The sequence below is a fragment of the Anopheles gambiae genome, chromosome 3 (genome assembly GCF_943734735.2).
Source record: "Anopheles gambiae chromosome 3, idAnoGambNW_F1_1, whole genome shotgun sequence".
NCBI classification, from domain to species: domain Eukaryota; kingdom Metazoa; phylum Arthropoda; class Insecta; order Diptera; family Culicidae; genus Anopheles; species Anopheles gambiae.
The window spans coordinates 2,717,472-2,723,471 of NC_064602.1; positions in this window are offsets into that span (position 1 = coordinate 2,717,472).

Sequence of the window (6,000 nt, forward strand, 5' to 3'; positions counted from 1 at the left end):
CGGGTTAAGAGAATTCTTTCGCTTCTTTTTCCTGTCCTTTGTATTTGTGTGTGTGTGTGTGTGAGGTAGAGAGTAACGCAAAAAAAAAAACGCAGGAAAATAACGCTAGCAACATTCATTTCCTCGGGAAAATCAGCTCAGCAATATGGCCGCCGTTCGGTTGTGGAAAGAAATTGTTGTTACATGAAAAAAGCAATCATCCTGTCTTCCACGCTGTATGTGTGGGTTTACTGTGAGGTTTCCCAGTCTATCCGCAAGCCTTACAACATAAAGGAGCAGCTCGGTGAGCAAAACTTGTCGTTCTACCACTTCTATCTTGCCATCAAAACCGGTACGAGCAGATCCCCAGTGCCGGGGAAGATCTCAGTCAATTGTTATCTTATCCTTTCAAAATCATCAACCTCAATTAATTTAAAATGTCTTGCGAAGACGTAGAAACGACGCTGCATATTTAAATGGGAATTCCTCTCCCGCCCTTCGCCCTTCATCGCTGCTCTGCCGTCGTCTTTCTTCTTCTTTTTCTTCTTCTACCTCTTCTTCTTCTTCTTCTTATTCTTGCTCGAATGATTTCATTTTAAAAGCGCAAACGCCCGAAAGATATGCTAATTATTACAAAAACGTCACACCGCGCTCGCTCTTTTGCGCGCGACCACCCCCCCCCCCCGCGAGTGGGTGGGATTCTTTGTAAAATAAAACTCACTCTTCTGCTCAAAGGAAAGCCTATTACCATGGGAGGGGGGGAAGGAGAGGGGAGAGGGTGGGAAGGGTCTTTTGCAAACACCCCCTTCACAGAATAGGTTTCCGAAAACGAGCACAGCACAGCACCCGGTGGTGATGGTGGTGCGACGAACGAGACAAGGAAAGCTGCTGCCAGGCGCATTTTCTTTCTAGCATTTTGCTTCTCGGAAAAACGGGAAAACTTTGTGCGCGAAAAGCACCAATAGGCACCACAATCCTTCTTCGCACACACAAACACACACACACACACAAAGAGCCAAGGAATGGTGAAAACATGCCCGCCAGCATCTTGCCACCCATTTGGAAGGCTCATTTACATAATTTGATATTACACAAAATTCCCTCGCGCTCGCTCGCTACTAGCTGGCAAGCAAGCAAGCAAATTTCCCTCGCTTATGAGAAAAAGATGCCCATTTCCCGCTGCTGGGGAAACTTTTTACCATCGCTCTCCTTCACCTCCCCTTTCCCTGCGCATCCACATCCCTGGTTGAATGTAAAAGCGGTCTTATCAGCCGCTTGTTGGGAAAACGGCGAACGGCGAAGAAAAGCTATCTATTACCTGCTTTCTTTTCGGCGGTTTTATTCGTTTAAGGAAATGAGCGCTTGGTACAATTATGTGTCAAGGAATTCTAGGGACACATTTGAAACGATCGACTTTTGGGGTTTTGAGGGTTATGAGCATTTTTGGCATCTGACTTGGTTGAACAAGCAGTTAAAACTATCAACGTGAAAGTAAAAGATTAAGAGAGTTGGGGGTTTAGAAAAAAAGTGATCAAAATCAATAAAAGGAATAAACAAATAGGACTTTTGTTAATTAAACTCACTTACTAACACATACAATAGTAAAATAAAGCTTAAAAGACTTCAAACAGTAGGAGAAAATAGAAGAGAAAAGGCACAAAACGGCATCCTACCTTATACCACACACAAATGCATTTTATCTTTCGCACAAAAGTTGTGCCCCCCCTGAACATCAACGCCATTATTATCATCGCCATTTTTGTATTTTTGGCGTGTATTTTTTTATAGCAGCTCCTTTTTTGTAGTTTAATTTGGCCTGCACTTTGCAAACACTCCGCAAGCGAAAAGTGTAGCGTCGTGCGCACAAGCGCGCGCACACACACACTCAGATGGGACGACGGGCACAACTTTTTCCAACGCTATTAATTCCCCCGTCGCCCTGCGCGGCGCTCTTTTCGAAAGCGCCTTTTGATTCAATTTTGTGGCGAGCGAACGTACAAAAACTTTGCCTTCGCCCACCCACTCCACTTGCTCCCCCCACAGAAAAACGCTCTTAACCCGCTCTCTAGTGCCGGTTTGAGAAAATCCCCCAGAGGAATGCACGGAATGGAAGTGTCGGGTCGGGGGGCAAGATAAGGAGAAGGGAAGAGGAAGACGGGGGTTTTGGAGAGGGCAGCAGCAGCTTGGGTGGAAAAGTTCCACCCTACCCACACCTTGCTGCCGGGGCACTAAATCGCTTCTTTTCCGCACGTGGAGAGGAGCGAGCACAAAAAAGATCCATAATGCCCGTCCGCCGTGGCGAGAGAGAGACAGGGGAATGCTGAGCGGAGGTGTATGCCTCAGTAGTAAGGGTTCTCGGACCCAAAAGCAACTCTAGCAGCATCCCATACCGGGTGTTCCGTTTGCAGAAGAAGTCGGTCGTTTTTTATGGCCCACACAACAGTGCGGGGACGGAGGGATCGGGACGGCGTCTTTGGAGCAAGAGGCTGGTGGTCCACTGGCCGTAAGAGGGAACCATATCCTGCCGTCAACATCTCTGAGAATTTGTTCGCCCGGAAAATGTAATGAAACCGTCGACTCATGAGCGTCTACGAGTGGTTGGTACCAAAAAAAAAAGAAAGAGGGAAAACAGAAAAAAGAGGTTACACCCAAAGGGTTAGCGGAAGCAGGGACGGGCAGGGGCGCAATGATGAAAGAAGAAAAAGGGGTTTCCTTCATCGCCTACTCTTCCTCCGGTCGCTACTCTTTTCTAGCACCAAAAACGGGTCCAATGGTTCCGTTTCCGTCTCTCACACTCGCTGTCTGTCTCGTTCTCTTTGTTGCGGGATGAGCGCTTTCTCGAAAGGGGCCAAAAGAATAAGGTTTTCGAGGGTGGAGGTTAGCAACCCGGAACACACACCTCATCCCCCCCTAACCCCATTCCTAAAAGTCGAGCGGTTCTTTTTCCGCAGAGATCTTTTCTTGTCTTGCAATCTTTCGGGCACCAAAAAAGGATCGTGAATGAGGAGGCAGCCTGACGCAACACCTCTCCCCATCATCATTCCCTGGGAACCGCATTCAATCATTCTTTATCCACATGGTGGGTGATGTGTTTGCTTGCTCCACAAGGCAAGGATCCGTTCTATTCTTGCGCTGCTCTACACTAAACCCTCACTATCCCACTAAACCCCCACCCAAACGGAGCATACGGGAACAAACAAAACATCAGCCATAAGGATTCGTATTATGCTGAGCTCATGCCAGCGTCCCACACTACACGCCACACGCCAAGAGCGGAAAGGGACTCGTCGTCGCAAGCAAACTCTACACACACACACGTACGAGTGCCTAAAGTTAGTGGCAATAAAACGACGGAAAAAATGACAGAAAAGCAGTCAACTGGGGCCGGGTCCTTTTAGGCACTTGGGGTGGAAAAATCTTCCATCACACACACACGCACACACTCTGAAAAATACGGCAAATTTCCGACACACTCACCCCATTCACTGTGGATCCTTCTTTACAACCGAGTTCGAGCTGGTTCATGTGCTTCTGTGTGTTTTTTTGTGTGTGTTTAGCTTTCCTTCCGTTAAGTCACTCCTCAAAGCCTTCTACTCTCGACGTCAGCCCGACCTAAGACGTCAAATTGAAGGATAAAACAGTTGCCAAGGGCAACGTGCGACTACGCAAAGCCGGCGTGCAGCCGGGGGGGTATGAGCGTTCAGTTTAGAGGTGGTTGAAGGATAGATGTGTGATGGTTTTATTGCCGAGCTGTAAAGAAGATGAACGCGCTTTCTGTGCAGATGACGAAGTGCTGCTCGCATCACTTTTCCTTGCCTACTCCATTTTAGCGCAGAAAAACGCGTGATTGTGATGTGATTTGATCGCACGTTGCGACTACTAAGGCGCCTCCATTTTCGTGCGCTTGACACAAAAAGCTCACGCGCAAATGAAATCTCAACGCAAAAAGAAACTTTTTTTCTGCAAAGCTTGAACAATTTCCTCGCAGAAAACTCAGCGCAAACAAGTCATGCCTCATGGCTCTGTGCATAAAATACGCCATTGTTTGCAACTTTACACTGTATTAGTAAGCTATTGTAAAGCGCATATAACGATCGCGCAAACACACACCGCACCGAAAAAAAAGAAGAAAAAAACTCTCTCCCAACTAGTTTATACCGGTTTTTTATGTATCTAGAAAGCAACAAAAAACTGCTCCTGCGATGGCGATGAGTCTCGGCTACCTTTTTTTTGGGGTTGCGCTCCTTTTTATATCAGTTCGGGCATAACTTCGTTATCATTGCAAAAGGCCACACCAGCTTAAGCTCATTCTCCGGTTCACCTTTTGCGTTCACCGTCTTCTTCACACTGTCTACGTTGGCGGTCTAATTTATGCTTCGGTGCTGCCGACGTCCCACACCAACCCCAACACATTCTTCACCCTCTGTGTGTGTGTCTCATTTTGACCCCCACCTTCGTGTGCTGTGTCGGGAAGCAATCAACGAATCAGCATTGCAGGAAAAGTTTACTTTTTAAACAAAAAAACAAAAAACACAGAATAAAATAGAAAAGTGAACTCGAACTCAACTCGCCCGAAAATGTGGCACCGAGAGCTTTCCCTTTGACAGGAGGGAGGGAGAGAAGCACACACACACACACACAGACTCACACACAAAATACAGCTTTTCACGAATCGTAACGGTGAAGGAGGGTTTTTTTTTGTGTTGCTGCCTCCGCTTTTCGAGCTGTTCTCGAGTTGGAAATTCAGTTTGGCCAGCGCCGTGTCGTTCTGCGCTGGTAGTTGGTAGCGCTTTAGGTACGCTTTTTTTTTGTTTGTTCTACTCGTTTCTACTCGTTATTTATCTTTCACATTATGTGCAAGAAGCACTCTAATTTATCCAGAGAGTGCTAGAGGTAGTAGTAGTGGTAGTGATGAATCGATAAGGAAGGAGCGCACTAACACACGTTCGTTGATGATGGAAGGGAAAAGAGGAAAAGCTCCGAAACGGTACAGGTTGACCCTTGGAAAAGAGCTTCTGTGCGCAAAAAATGAAAATCTTACAACAATGTCTTACCGAGAAGAGTGTGTTAAACATGGCGTATCTTCTTGGAATAGAATAGTAGTAAAGTAATATCCCATGTGACTCACGAACACGCCACTCAATGTAAAGAAAATCCTGCCATTTCCCGCCCCCTTATTAAACCTCGAAGTGCGCACAGGAAACGAATAAAACTTCCTTTCAAACTTTTCTTCAGCCGTGACAGTTTGAAAGATTACTCCCGCTCCCTCCCCCCCAAACAGAACGGGAAAAGATCGCTTGAGTGGGATGATAACAAACAGGCAAACATCCTGCGGCAAATAACGGTACATCTTATTGAAATTCCGTCCCGCTTCGCGGGTCGCTCCCCATTCCCACACCACGGCAAGGGCACGGAACAACAACGCGGGCGGAACCCGCGGTTCGAGCAGGTTCTTGAATAAAACACGCTTTTTATGAAACCAAAAGGAACTCCACTCCCATTTTCCGCACTTCCCACCACAGCGAGTTCGGCAGTGATGGAATGGTGTCGGATTTTCCCGCGAGAAGCATCCGTTTTGCGGAAATTTATTTTCCTTTCGCGCACAGGTACACACGGGGAGCGCTGTCGCGCCCCGTTCCGCATTACAAGCAGCTTGGATTGCGCGGAATATTGATTTGGTTTCCGCTAGCAATGGAAGGGAAGAAAAAAAATAAAATCTCACTCCTTTGTTCCGCGTAGCTAACACAGCCGCCGCTGTTTGCATAAAGTTAATCAAAAATTCGGCAGCTGTTGGTATAAAATGCCGCTCGAGCTCGAGGAGAACCATTGGCGCAAGCACGCCCTGCGCGATTCGAAGAAAGCAGCCTAATCAAATCCACCGCCTACCAAGATTCCATGGTGGCAGCATGTGTGTGCAATATCCAATATTTCTGTCCAACTTTTCTGACTTGACGAATGATGAAACCGGCTGTAAAAACGACTTCGCACAGCGGATGTGATGTGAAAGAATCAGCACACGCG